Source organism: Schistocerca serialis, chromosome 7 (assembly GCF_023864345.2).
Source record: "Schistocerca serialis cubense isolate TAMUIC-IGC-003099 chromosome 7, iqSchSeri2.2, whole genome shotgun sequence".
Taxonomy (NCBI): domain Eukaryota; kingdom Metazoa; phylum Arthropoda; class Insecta; order Orthoptera; family Acrididae; genus Schistocerca; species Schistocerca serialis.
The window spans coordinates 22,230,138-22,246,183 of NC_064644.1; the positions used below are offsets into that span (position 1 = coordinate 22,230,138).

Below are 16,046 nucleotides of genomic sequence, written 5' to 3' on the forward strand. Positions count from 1 at the left end.
CATTTCCTATGGGTACTTCTCCAGCTCTTGTCTGTGAGAGCCTGTACACTGATGAGCCACAACTGTACGACCACTGTCCACTGCGAGGTTGAATATCTCCTTGTGTTGCTTTAGGCACACGAGGTAGTAAGGAAAAAATGTAAGCACAGGAGAGGCGAATAGGCAGTCATTATAGTGGAATAATGGCTCTGAGCACCACGGGACTCCACTTCTGAGGTCATCAGTCCCCTAGAACTCAGAACTACGTAAACCTAACTAACCTAAGAATATAGCTGCCTGCCCAACCGCACATTACTGCAACTGTAAAATTGTTTTAAAAATAAAAGTGGTGTGCCATACTACGTTTATATTATTACTACTGTCACATTATTCATGTATCTCGTGTATATGTTGTCACCTGTTTGTTGCACTGTATTTACACAATACCATATAAGTAACATTCATACAACTGCCCATCACATTTTCCCAATTTATTTGTAATTAATGCTCACAGAATATGGTATTCTTTGTAATATAAATACATCTAATGTACTCGTAATGCTATCTTGATTCTTAAAAAATCACTGCTACCATACTTGATTCAAAATTTCAGTGCACCATAGATAGATGTTAATACAATTGTTACTGTCATATTATTCATTTTAACTCACCTCTATTTTGCTCCTTGTATATAGCACAGTATTTACATAATACCATATAAGTAGCATTCACACAAGCTGGTTGCTACATCTGTCAACTTCATTTGTAATATTATACGCTCAAAATGTAAGGTTTATCTTTGTGTTTTAATTTTCATGAAGTTATGTCATTCTTTAAAAACAGTCATTCTGTGAAATCAAAGCCGGCCGAAGTGGCCGTGCGGTTAAAGGCGCTGCAGTCTGGAACCACGGGACCGTTACGGTCGCAGGTTCGAATCCTGCCTCGGGCATGGATGTTTGTGATGTCCTTAGGTTACTTAGGTTTAACTAGTTCTAAGTTCTAGGGGACTAATGACCTCAGCAGTTGAGTCCCATAATGCTCAGAGCCATTTGAACCATTTGTGAAATCAAAGTAACCTGTATATTGTGATGTCTCTGAGAGAGAACGTCTCTGACACTTTGAGTTTGTAAATCTGTAATCTCTGTGATAAATTCACATGTGGCAAATTCTTTTTGGTGTGTGTGTGTGTGTGGTGCTTTGCACAATATGGTGATATACAAGTTACATAAGTGCTGGATATATTTAGGAATATGCGAAAAATACAATCCTGCAACTTCGCAACAAAATCGCGCAGAATTTTCGGCGTAAGTACCATAACCACTTAACCTCACATATTTATTTACGCTGTATTTCATCGTTTGGAGGTTAATGATTTTTACATAGGGCGCTTCTAACACTATTTTCCTACTGTAGGGCAACAACACACCAAAAACACTTCGCCACAGTCGAATAATAAAAATCGGAAATCTTGAAAATCATGTGAACAGCTGTCTGATGATGAACTTGGCAGTTCGAAACCAGTAACGGTGCTATTTACCTAAATAAATAGCAGTATTAATAGTGGCTGATTGCTGTTTTCTTCTCTGTAAGAATCAACCTACATTAACCTAACGACATCACACACATCCATGCCCGAGGCAGGATTCGAACGTGCGACCGTAGCGGCCTCGCGGTTCCAGACTGTAGCGCCTAGAACCGCAAGGCCACTCCGGCCGGCCATTATAGTGAAGATACCGGCCGCAAATACGGAAATCCACTGATACAAGCAGGTTTGCCAAAGGGCACATTGTTGAGGTTCTGCGGCTGCAAACGGGAATCTCTGAAATGGCGAAGCTGGTCACCTATGGAAAGTGGTTGAAGGATGTGAAATAACGAGTAGGCCGTATGGTATTGGAGGACCACGTCTCATCACAAAACGCAGAGGTCCGAGGATTCCCCACTGCGTAATCCAAGATAGGCAGCGATCTGTGGCAGATCTGACGGCAGAGTACAATGCTGCTGAAGGCTCGAGTGTTCCGGAACACACTGTTCAAAGGCCACTGTTGAACATGGAGCTCCACATCACACGACCCCTACATGGTCCTGAGTTGACCCAATAACATCGTCAGTTATGATTGCAATGAGCATAGCATCGCTGAGTTTTCACTGTGGATTGATAGAAACGTGTTGCCTGTCGAATGAATCTTGTCAGACCATGACAATGGATGGATCTGGCTGTCATCCAGGCGAATGACTGCAACATAAATGCACTGCACCATAAATGCAGGCCAGTTTGGACAGAATCATGCTATGGGACCCACTGATTTGGGCTTGCATGGTATCTTTGGTGATAATCGAAGGCATCATGACAGCATTATTGTGGACCACCTGCATCACTACTTGCTTGAAGTCTTCCCCTACGGCGACAACATCTTTCAGCAGGATAACTCTTTGTGCTGCAAGGTAAGAATCGTGCTACAGTGGTTTGAGGGTAATTATAGTGAACTCACATTGATGTCTTGGCCAGCAAATGTGCCTCATCTGTACTCTCTGGAACATATATTGGGCGCCAGCTGCGTGCTCATAAACTACCAACCTGTAATTTGTGGGATCTGTTTGACCTGTGCATAGACGTCTGGTGCCACGTACTTCTGGAATCCTGTCAAGGACTTGTGGAATCCATGCCGAGCACAATCTCTGATGTACTGTGTTTGAAAAGTGGAACAACACGCAACTGGTGGTCATAATGTTTTGGCTCATCGGTGGATATTACATCCAATGATCAAGAACACAAGTTGCAAAAACTCCAACGGTTTTCAGGTACTATTTAGCGTCCTCTCCCCAAAAATTCCAATAAAGAGACGGTACTAAAATTCTATAATGAGGTGGCAATGCCGCATTAATGTAGGGGCCACAGACTTGGACTCTGCCTGCCAGTTGAACGAGGAGAATTGAAGTAAAGGAGATAAGACTTCTACGGAGACTAGCTGGTCACAAACTCGAACATTGGATACAAAATAACGAAATCGGGAATGAACTGGGCGTCGAAAGCATTCTTCAGAAAACAGACATGCGCAAAAAGATATGGCATAAACACATTCAGAGGACGTTGTGTGAACGAGCACCTAAATTAATATACAAATATACATCTCAAGGGAAAATAAATGTTGGGTGTTCTAAGAAGAGATGGCAAGATCAGCTGCAATCTGCTTGAAATTGGAAGGGGCAAGAAGACCCAAACCAAAATTGGATGATTGTGATGATGAAAATCAGGAAACGTTTTTAAATCACAATAAAAAGTATAAAATGATTTCTCAATCCCATAAATGTCTAAGCTAATTCAGACAGTCGTGAAAAATAAGAGGAAGACCATGAAAAGGGTGTTTAAGGGGTATCCAAGAAGCGACGGAGACAAGAGGAGTAGAAGAGGATGAGGAACAATGGCAAAATAGAGACGTTCGGCAAGAGAACAGGGCCATGTGTTGACAGCTGTAACACGCCCGCGACACTAAGAAGAACGCTTCAGTAGTTACGACAAGTACTTGCAAGATTTAAAACACAAGGTAAAAGGAAGAAATACACAATGACACGTATATATATGTGACACTTTTATTGCCGGCCGGAGTGGCCGAGCGGTTCTAGGCGCTACAGTCTGGAACCGCGCGACCGCTACGGTCGCAGGTTCGAATCCTGCCTCGGGCATGGATGTGTGTGATGTCCTTAGGTTAGTTAGGTTTAAGTAGTTCTAAGTTCTAGGGGACTGATGACCTCCGATGTTTAGTCCCATAGTGCTCAGAGCCATTTGAACCATTTGACACTTTTATTCAAAGACAACAATTACTCTGAAGTAGCTGCAGTTCATGATGGTTGCCGGGACATTACAGAAGGAGGGACGTGGATCTTAACAGGGTGTGTGATCTCCAACGCATGCTCTCCAGCTCGTGTTCCCATGCTGGCCGCAAGTTTTACAAGGAGTTCCCATGGTAGGACGTTCCATTCCTCCACCAGCGCGGTTCAACAATTGCTGGATGATTCTTGGTGCACGTGGACGTCATGCAATACGTCTCTCTAACGCATCCCACACGTGCTCAATGGGATTTAAGTCGGGGGGAAAAGGCAGGCCATCCGCCGAATGTCCCCTCGTACCAACAGCTCCTCCATCCTCGCTGTTCAATGCAGTCATATATTGTCTTCCACGAAGACGAATGCATCCCTGAAAAGACGCAGTGCCACTAGGCTAGGCGCAAATTGAGAAGCGTATAGCACGTGTGACGTGACACGACACTACAGCGCGACACGCACGAGTCGCGCGGGTGCAGCGCATATTGCGACGCGTACACCAACCGTACTTCGCACCCGCCGACTGGCGACGCTCTGCGCTGACTGAACCGAAGCTCGCGCAACCTCTTATCTTCCTCAAACGATTTTACAGAAACTATTCACTGAAAATATAAGATTTTTGCCTTACTTGTAGCGTTATATGTCAGCTTCGTGGCGAAGTGTCCATGATCTCGCTAATGACCATTCTTATTGTGATCATTTTAGTTTGCCACGAAAATTATGGGTCTCTATGATTTTGCGTTTAGTGTGTATTACACCATATGTTGCTGCGTATGAAATTTAGCTAACATGTTGAATTTTTGTTTAGACTTGGGAGGAGGTCTCTATCTGCCTCCGATCTCCAGAAAATGGATCCCATGTAGCGCGCTCACTTCCGATCTCACCCCCGCGGGAATGAAACACTCGCAACATCTTTCATATCTCCTAAACCGCTCGAGACATCGAAACGAAAGTTTGGCGAATGATAGCACACAAGGAGGAGAGTGTTTTGCCAATTCTTATCTGTATATCAGTACTTATACTTCCTTTTTATTTATTTCACTCCAGTTACAAATTTTTTAAGAGTTATCGACAGTTACCGAAACAAGAGCTTACTAGTATGAAAATAAACATGAAATTTCTTCTTTCATGTTACTGGAAACCGACCTATGAGGTTTTCCGTAAGCCATCGAGCTCTGTGATTGCCAATTACTTGTTTAATGAGGCACTCTGTTTCGGAATTCTGTCTCAATAGCTGTTGTGAGATGAGTTTGGCAAATTACACTGTGACAAAGAAAGTACAATTAAACCAGTCACCAAGAGAAACGTGGCCGTTACTCACAAACGGTGATGCTTCTTCGAATGAGAAAAGGTTAACAACTCACATAAAAATAGGTTACCAATTCTGTTGGATTTTGGTGGAATCCACGTAACCCATCGTATTTTTTAACACTGAGCAACTGGAATGGAAGCTTACCAAAGGATTTTATTCCTTCTCTTGATTTGAGCAGTATTGAAATAATGACGAGCGTTCCTTCAGGCGGAATGATAGGCACATGCCAGATACTGGTTACTCACCTACGGCTTGCCAAACTGACAATGTGTGATCGCGAATAAAATAGTTGTTATAGAGAAAAATAAACAATTGATCTGTCGCACAACACAATGGTGAGTGTATTGTCAGCAGCGGATAATGCGCACAACAGGAATGCACAAGCTAGCCATGTGTGCCTTGTGAGTTGGAGTTCGAAAAACATTGTCATGAAAGTAGATCTGCCTTTGTCGGCTGTTCATTTCAACAAATTAAATATATCTAATCATAACACTCTTTTAGGATATTCCTACTTTCGTAATAATACTACCATTTTCTTCATTTGTGTAGCCTGTTGTATAATGAGTTTATTAATGCTGATAATGTGCATGCAACAATTGAAATGCTTTTTCTCATTACTGCGAACCAATTAAAACATTGTTATTTGTGACTGCTTTTCGACTGTTTCTAGCTTGCAGTTGAAATGTGATGTTCACATGCATGTAGTACAGTGTGTCGTATCATATTATTCCATCCATATGCAAGTAATCACCGTGAGACTTCTATACTTGGACGCTTTTTACCAGGAGCACAAAGGGATCAGACGTGTGGAGATTATCCTTTTCTAAATTTTTACAACAGATCGTATAGATATGCCAGCATACTAGGCAGCGAAGAGATAACCTTGTTTTACTTTCCTGCCTTGCTTCTTAATCACATGATTTTATAATATTCCTTGCTTCCTTATTCACTACCCTCTGTCCCTTCTTGCGATCTGGAAACATCGTGGAGGCATATGATACAATTCCAGCGGCCAGTGGAATTTTGCCTTACTGCGTACTAAATTTTATGGCCTTTGGGTAGTGTTTCGTTTTTCCCCATTTAAACGCTCCATCTTTCTTCGTTAGTACATTATACTTTTATTCATATCTGTATAGTTTTGTTTGTTTTGTTTTTCTTCTGTCAAGAAAAATGCATACTTCAGTAACTGATGAGCCATTGGCCGCTGGAATTGTATCATATGCCTCCGCGATGTTTTCAGATCGCAAGAAGGGACAGAGGGTAGTGAATAAGGAAGCAAGGAATATTATAAAATCATGTGATTAAGAATCAAGGTAGAAAATAAAACAAGGTTATCTTCTCGCTGCCTAGTATGCTGGCGAATCTGTACGATCTGTTACAAAAATTTAGAATGGGATAATCTCCACAGGTGTGATCCCTTTGTGCTCTTGGTAAAAAGCATCCAAGATCTGAAGTATATAAGTCTCCCTTACATGCATGTGAACATCACATTTCCACTGCAAACTAGAAACAGGAGAAAAGCAGTCACAAATAACAATGTTTTAATTGGTTCGCCGTGATGAGAAAAAGCATTTCAACTGTTGCATGCGCATTATCACCATTAATAAACTAATTATACAACAGGCTAAACAAATGAAGAAAATGGTCGGTATTATTACGAAAGTAGGAATATCCTGAACGAATGTTATGATTAGATATATTTAATTTGTTGAAATGTGCTGCTGACAAAGGCAGATCTACTCTCATGACAATGTTTTCCGAACTCCAACTCACAAGGCACACAGGGCTAGCTTGTGCATTCCTGTCGCGCGCATTATCCGCTGCTGACAATACACTCACCATTGTGTTGTGCGACAGATCAATTGTTTATTTTTCTCAATAACAACTATTTTATTCGCGATCACACTTTGTCAGTTTGACAAGCCGTAGGTGAGTAACCAGTATCTGGCATTTGCCTATCATTCCGCCTGAAGGAACGCTCGTCATTATTTTAATACCGCTCAGATCAAGAGAAGGAATAAAATCCTTTGGTAAGTTTCCATTCCAGCCGCTCAGTGTTAAAAATACGATGGGTTACGTGGATTCCACCAAAATTCCAACGGAATTGGCAATCTATTTTTGTGTGAGTTGTTAATCTTTTCTCATTCGAAGAAGCATCAGCGTTTGTGAGTAGCGGTCGCTTAAATGTACTTCCTTTGTCACAGTGTAATTTGCCAAACTCATCAGCTATTGATACAGAATTCCGAAACGGAGTGCCTCATTAAACAAGTAATTGGCAATCACAGAGCTCAATAGCTTACGAAAAACCTCATAGTGTCGGTTTGTAGTTACATAAAAGAAGAAATTTCATGTTTATTTTCATACTAGGAAGCTCTTGTTTCGCTAGCTGTCGATAACTCTTAAAAAACTTACAGTCACTGGAGTGAAATAAATAAAAAGGGAAGTATAAGTACCGACATATCGCCATAGATAAGAAAGTTCCGTGTGGTTAAGAATTGACAAAACGCTCTCCTCCTTGTGTGCTATCATTCGCCAAACTTTCGTTTCGATGTCTCGAGCGGCTTAGGAGTATGAGAGATTTTGCGAGTATTTCATTCTCGCGGGCGTGAGATCGGAAGTGAACGCGTTCATGGGATCCATTTTCTCGACATCGGAGGCAGATAGAGACCTCCTCCCAAATCTAAACAAAAATTCAGCATGTTAGCTAAATTTCATACGCAGCAACATATGGTGTAATACGCACTAAACGCAAAATCATAGAGACCCCTAATTTTCGTTGCAAACTTTTTGAGTTTTGCGTAGTGTCTTACTAAAATGTGTACATCACAATAAGAATGGTCATTAGCGAGTTGATGGGCACTTCGCCACGAAGCTGACATACAACGCTACAAGTAAGGCAAAAATCATATTTTCAGTGAATAGTCTCTTTAAAATCGTTTGAGAAAGATATCAGGTTGCGCGCGCTTCGGTTCTGTCAGCGCAGAGCGTCGCCAGTCGGCGCGTGCCAAGTATGGTGTACGCGTCGCAATATGCGCTGCACCCGCGCGACCCGTGCGGCACGTGCGTGTCGCGCTGTAGTCTAGTGTCACGTCACACGTGTTATACGCGTCTCAATTTGCGCCTAGTCTTCGGCTAGGCGGAAATTGAGACGAGTATAGCGCGTGTGGCGCGACGCAGCGCAGCGCGCGTTTTTGTAACTTCACAGGTTCAAATGGGACCGCGCAAACTGCGACGCGACGCGACTGGGACGCGACGCGCGCCTGCGCCAGATCGCGCGGCGTTGTGGTTGAGGCACAGTTTCTCGCGCCGCTCGTCGCACGTGCGTCGCTAGCACCGTGGGAAATTTGAGGCGGGGAGCGAGAAAGTAGCCCGACCATAGGCTCACTTCGGCACGGCGCATATGAGCAGCGAAAACACAGCCCATACGATAAATATTGCTTTATACTCTGTACTGAATTTTAATGCCATTGGGTAGTGTTTCGTTTTTCGCCATTTAAACGCTCCAGCTTTCGTCGTTAGTGCATTATATTTTCCTGTTATGTATATCTGTATAGTTTTGTTCTGTTTTGATTTTCTTCTCTCAAGAAAAATGCATAGTTCAGTAACTGGTGAGCCACTGGCCGCTAGAATTGTATCATACGCCTCCAGGGTGTTTTCAGATCACAAGAACGGACATAGGTTAATGAATAAGGAAGCAAGGAATATTATAAAATCATGTGATATAGAAGCAAGGCAGGAAAGTAAGTCAACGTTATCCTCTCGCTTCGTAGTATGCTGACATATCCGTATGATCTGTTACAAAAATTCGGAAAGGGATAATCTCCACAGGTGTGACCCCTTTGTGCTCCTGGTAAAAAGCGTCCAAGATATGAAGTATAGAAGGGCCACAGTCATTACTTCGATATGGATGTAATAATGTAATAACGACACACTGTACTACTTGCATGTGAACATCACATTTCCACTGCAAGCTAGAAACAGTCGAGAAACCTTCACGAATGACAGTGTTTTACTTGGCTCGTCATGACGAGAAAAACATTTCAGTGGTAGCATACACAGTATCAGCATTAATAAACTAATTATGTAACAGGATACACAAATGAATTAGTGGTCGGTATTATTCCGAAAGTATGAGTATCTTTGAAAATGTGCGGCGATTTGATATATTTAATTTACTGAAAATTATTTCAGACAACGACAGGCAACAATCATGACAATGTTTTTCGAACGACGTGAACTCTTCCACAAGGCACACCTGGCTAGCTTCTGCATTCTTGTCGCGTTTATTATTCATGGCTACTGACAGTACACAGGCTATTCTGCTGTGCAGCGGGCGTTGTGCAGTGGATGAATAGTTTATTTCTCACGATGGCAGAAGAAAAATTAATAGAGGCAGTGAGGGAACACAGGGAGCTGTATGACACAAAACACGCAGACTACATGAAGGTCAAACTCAAGAACCGGATTTGGAGTGATATAGCAAAGGATCTGAATTTGAAAGACGGTAAGTACTGCAATATTTATTTCACAATTTTTTAGTTAATTCATATCACTGTGTACTTCGCTTGAGCACATAACCTGTGGAGCACAATAATGGTGCAATAACTGGAAGTTGCTATATTGTCAATAATTACCAAGCAGAACGGACTGATGTTGCCATGGAACTGCTCCGCAAGTGTTGAAATATTCAGTGAAATTTTTCCTCACTTTGAAGGCAGTTGATGAAGTCCTCCTCCTGTTCCCTTGCACACGAAGTAACTGAGTTGCTGGCAACGATTCGATGTCATTTAAATCATCTGCAACAACTGCTGAAGATTGTAAATAGTTGTGCAGAACGCAGGCTGCTTTCACAACATCTTTCACTGTGTCGATTTTGGTTTCAAATGGTTTCCTGAACACACGGAAACGTGATGATAGTATACCGAAAGCACATTCCACAGTTTGTCGTGCTCGAGAAAGTCTGGCATTGAAGACCTGATGTTCGTAATTGTCGGTAACCTGTCTCTTAGGATATGGTCTCATAATGTTTTCCGACAATGGGAAAGCTTCATCTCCCACAAACACATACGGCATTGGATCAGAAATTGTAGGTATTAGTTCAGGAATGGGAAGTAATAACGTGTTTTTTCTCATTTTCTTGGCCAAGACACTGCTAGCAAATACATGTCCATCGCTGAATCGTCCCATTGCGCCAACATCAACGGTGATAAATTTGCAATCTGCGTCAACCGTCGCCATCAAAACGATGGAGCATGTATGTTTATAATTAAAGTACAATGATCCGCTTTTGCCAGGTTTTTTAATAAGAACATGTTTTCCATCGACTGCACCAACGCAGTGTGGGAATTGCCATCTATGTTCAAACCGTGAAGCGACTGATTTCTATGTCTGTGTTGTAGGTTCTGCTAAATACTTTGGTTGCATTTCTTTCCATACAGCGGTAGCTACTTCTTTTACAATATTAGATACAGTTCGATCTCCCAAGAGATAGTTATACACAATACTTTTGTAGCTGTCACCGGAGGCTAAATATCTGAAAGAAAACGAAAGTATATTGTTAATGTGGAACGAAAGTAGATTGCAAATATGTCTTTATCCAAACACTATAAGTTAATATTGCTTATCTTTAGTTTATCTATATGGGACAACATTAATGCCTTATTAGTTATACGTTGTTAATTATTGCAGGGGAAGAGACAAAAAATTCGTGGCTGAAGCTGAGAGGCAGCTATCGTTATGCACGATGACGACAGGTGAAATATATGAAAAGCGGAGCTGCTGCTGAGAATATCAAGCCGTGGAGGTATCAAAACCAGATGTCATTTCTCGAACCTTTTATGACAGCTGGTCCACGTGATAGTAATCTAGGTGATGACAGTGATCACAGCTCACAAGCTACAACTAAAACATCAGCAAGAAGTGATACACTGGAAACCGAGGAATTAGAAGATAACAACTCACTCGACAATGAGGCGAATGAGCAAAGTCAAGATATTAATAACTACGACAGCAACGAAGTATCTAGTAGGAGCATAGGAACGGAATGCATAGCACATCACACCGCTACTTCGACTCCAGTTATTCAAAGAAATCAATCAAGGAAAAGAAAACAGGAAGACGTTGTAATTCTGCTAAAACAATCAATGCAACAGCGTGAGGACAGAGCAAGACAAAGAGCTGAAGAAAGAAGAGCGTTGGAGTCACACTGTATCAAATATGACCCTCTTTACAATTTTTTTATCTCTATGTATCAGCTGACTAAAAACATGCCTCAAAGTTACCAACACAGAATCAGAGGTCAACTTTTCCAGGCTGTGTCACTTGCAGAAGAAGAAATAATGAACGTAAGGAGCCAGACACCTTCGATGTCATCTTCTTCAAATAATTCAGCGCCATACAGTACAGCACCTTTTTCTCACTCTTCATCGCCATATATATCGACTGATTCAGACCAACAGACAGCGTCTCACTATTCAGAACAGCAGCAGATGGAAGATTTGAAGGTCGACACAACTGAATCCGGTTTGTCTAATATCACCGATTTTGTTCACCGTTTTCAAGAAATCTGAAGGGACCACCACAATTATGTTTGCTTAAGACTTTAATTCTTTTTTGTATCAGCATTTTGTGTATTTTTCGTTTTCTTTTCTGAGTAGTTTTCGCTGCACCGATCCAGATTTTCATTAATTATAAACTAACATTCTTTGTTTATAAACATTTATTATTGCAATAAAACACTAAAAAGAGAAATTTGGTAAAAAAATTTTAAAAACCCACTCCAGCTAGCAGAACGGTTTTTTTGTTAAGGTGAAATTCGCTTAAGACCTAGCTTGTATTGCACTAAGTTGCGTGAAAAGTGTACAGGGTGTTGCAATTCGTTGACAAAATTAAGTTATTTCCTGGTGCCCTCGACGAATCTGCTTTGGCAGAATCGCAAAGAAAAACAAAAGGATTTTTAATGCTTCAATATTTAAGAACCGCTTATTAGGTTTACATTTTTCTTATTCTGATCCGTAGATATATTCTGTGGCTAAGTTCTAGTACATAGTTTGTTAATTTAGATATCACAGTGAGTAAGCAGTTGCTAGGAAAGTGCAAGTCCGAAAAAATTCTCCCATCAATGCGCTCTTTTGCAGTACGCCGACTAAACCATAAGAGCAACAGAACTTGATTCAGTACTGATTTGTAGACCTCAAAAAGACTACTAAATAGTATACAAAAGCATATGTTTACCTTTTACAACAGTCACACTCGACATTTTTGTGTTATATAATATTGTGCGAGGCACTTTCCTAATACAAAAATGGCCATTGCATTTCAACCGTGAAAGATAAACGTATGCTCTCGACGACTTTTATTTAGACTGTTTGAGTTCTGGTACTATGTACCTTGGTGTAGATCATATGCTTTAGGCAAAGTATAACTAGAGAGCCTACTGATAGCAAACATTTTTAGTTTATGTGGCCGGTTAAAAGACGGCTGAGCGTAAGCATAGCTAAGGTAACTCCCGATTAAACCAGATTTCAAACAAAAAACACGATTAAAATCAATCCGTTAGTTTCGGCGCTACGATGCCCTCCCTGCTCCCCGCTCACACACACACACACACACACACACACACACACACACACACACGTAGGAGTCAAACTTTTATAACACCCATCGATTCTGTGTAAGGGAGCTGAAAATAAGATGCCTAGACACAAGGGTGCAACATTTTATAATTCCTTAGATAAAAAATTAATGTCAGCGTTCATCACTTACCTCAAAAATACTGCCAGTTTTTGTTCAGTAGCAATCGGCTCCTGTGCATTACACCCATTTGAATCAATAGCGTGCTTTACTATTCCATGTACTTCTGAAATCTGCTATCTGGTCATTCTGAAGTAATTCGTGAAATCAGTGTCACTCATCTTGGTCGTAGTTTGAAATTGTCCACATGCTTTTCTTTCATACAAAATACAGGGTGATTCAAAAAGAATACCACAACTTTAGGAATTTAAAACTCTGCAACGACAAAAGGCAGAGCTAAGCACTATCTGTCGGCGAATTAAGGGAGCTATAAAGTTTCATTTAGTTGTACATTTGTTCGCTTGAGGCGCTGTTGACTAGGCGTCAGCGTCAGTTGATACTAAGATGGCGACCGCTCAACAGAAAGCTTTTTGTGCTATTGAGTACGGCAGAAGTGAATCGACGACAGTTGTTCAGCGTGCATTTCGAACGAAGTATGGTGTTAAACCTCCTGATAGGTGGTGTATTAAACGTTGGTATAAACAGTTTACAGAGAATGGGTGTTTGTGCAAAGGGAAAAGTTCCGGACGGCCGAGAACGGGTGATGAAAATGTAGCACGCATCCAGCAAGCATTTATTCGCAGCCCAGGAAAATCGACTCGCAGAGCTAGCAGAGAGCTGCAAACTCCACAATCAACTGTATGGAGAGTCCTACGAAAAAGGTTAGTTATGAAACCTGAACGTCAACTACCCGAGGCGATGGATCGGCCGCCAGGCAGCCCGTGACAGAGCACTTCATCGCTGGCCTCCAAGAAGCCCTGATCTTACCCCCTGCGATTTTTTCTTATGGGGGTATGTTAAGGATATGGTGTTTCGGCCACCTCTCCCAGCCACCATTGATGATTTGAAACGAGAAATAACAGCAGCTATCCAAACTGTTACGCCTGATATGCTACAGAGAGTGTGGAACGAGTTGGAGTATTGGGTTGATATTGCTCGAGTGTCTGGAGGGGGCCATATTGAACATCTCTGAACTTGTTTTTGAGTGAAAAAAACCTTTTTAAATACTCTTTGTAATGATGTATAACAGAAGGTTATATTATGTTTCTTTCATTAAATACACATTTTTAAAGTTGTGGTATTCTTTTTGAATCACCCTCTACATTTATTTGTGGATTTGAATTTTTTATTTATTAATGAATAAAGCAACACTTCCTCTTCAGCGTTAGTATCCGAATCTGATTCGGAACTCAAGTCTAACAATAACATCTCTCTTAACTCGCGAAACACACATCGTCAGTCTGACAAGCAGTAGGCCGGTATTCGGAGTCTGTCACACCGACTAGGGCACACTCGTCCATACGCGTCTCAATATGCGCAGGACCACGCGACACGTGTCGAACGCGCGCGCCGCGCGGCAAAATCGTGTCACGTCACACGTGCTATACTCGTCTCAATTTGCGCCTAGCCTAATTAACGTTGCCCGTTGACTGCACCGTGTTCAAAGGTTTGGCGGTTAGTACGCTCATGCAATATGATGCCTCCCCACAGCATACTACCTGGACCAACAAAACGATCATTTCCGGCAAAACCTAAGGCCGAGATAGGTAATGTAATATAACATATCAACAACTCGTCGAGGTGAGGTCTGACTGAGTATAGCACGAAATGGGGCTGGCCCCACAACACGAGCCAGTTGAGATAATGGAAAAAGACAATGTGTGTCAATGAGTGAGCAGTAATGGTGCACTGTGATGGTGTTCCTCATTGTAACATGTCCCGGAGACAACATTTGGATGACTTCACACAGGGTAGAGTTATCGGGAAAGTGGAAGAAGAACGAAGTGTGACGAGTGTAGTCCAGGAGTCTGGTACTGCTCACAGCACTGTTTCATGTGCGTGGGAAGCGCTCCGAACCACGGGCGCAACTGTCCAAAGGAGTGGGGATGGTCCATCACAGGGAGCTGCAGCAGATGACTGCTGGGCCTAAACTGTGCAACAAGCGCATCAAACAGCGAGTGCAATTGCAGCCACATATAACAGAACTGCAACGCACGGAACCTCGCCCTACACAGTGCCACGGCGATTGTACGGAGGTGGACTCTTTGCCCAAAGTCTCGTTTGGTGTGTTCTGTTGAGACCCGCACAGTAGTGGCACCTTATGCGACGGTGCCAAAGACCATAGTGACTGGACCAACACGGCACGTGCCTACACGGAGGAGAGCAGGTTCAGTCTGAGTTGTGATTCTGGACGTACCCCTCATACGGCAAGAGGAGGAAACACATAATGAATCCCGGAACCTTGTCCAACATGATCATTTGTGTGGCCCTCATCTTACGGTGTCGGGAGGCGTAATGTTGCGTGGCCGCACTGACTTCCAAATCCTCGCACACGGTGCACTCACCGATCAACGTTATCGTGACACTGTACTTTTCCCCAATGTGCGTCTTTTCAAAATGCTTTCCGCACTGACTTCATTTTAATGGATGGAAAAGCGGTACCGCACCGAACAGCGCAGGTGAAGCAGCTCTTGGAAGCACTCCGTCGTCAGGCCACGAGTGGCCTACCGGGACCATCCGACCGCCGTGTCGTCCTCAGATGAGGATGCGGAGAGGAGGGGCATGGGGTCAGCATACCGTTCTCCCGGTCGTTATGATGGTATTCTTGACCGAAGTCACTACTATTCGGTCGAGTAGCTCCTCAATTGGAATCACGACGTTGAGTGCACCCCAAAAAATGGCAACAGTGCATGGAGGCTAGATGGTCACCCATCCAAGTGCCAGCCATGCCCAACAGCGCTGAACTTCGGTGATCTCACGGGAACCGGTGTATCCACTGCGGCAAGGCTGTTGCCCCAGCTCTTGAAAAGAGAGGATATTTTCTGGATTGTCCAGAACCCGGACTTAAATCCCATTGAGAACTTAGCGGATGTGTTGGTGAGACGTAACGCAGTAGGTCCACGTGACGAACGACCATCTAAAGCCGTCGGCACACGGACAGAGCATCCGAACGTTGAGCGTTAAGCGTGCCGAGTTTCTGACGTCACAACGTGGAATAGCACGCTCGGGAGTCTTTCCGAACGTGCGGTGCGATATCTGGCATGTCAGATATTCTGAGCGTGCGTCTGAGTGTCGACCAATGAGATGGCACAACGCCACTACGTCACACGCACGCCGGCTCCCTTCAGTACAGAGTTGTGAGGCG

At 42.8% G+C, this 16,046-nt stretch overlaps 1 protein-coding gene across 1 annotated transcript in view; it reads right to left on the reverse strand.

Moving 5' to 3' along the window:
• Nucleotides 1–16,046, reverse strand: part of LOC126412581 (cholinesterase 1-like) — a 266,699-nt gene that overhangs the window by 34,236 nt on the left and 216,417 nt on the right. The gene's annotated exons all lie outside the window — the stretch shown is intronic.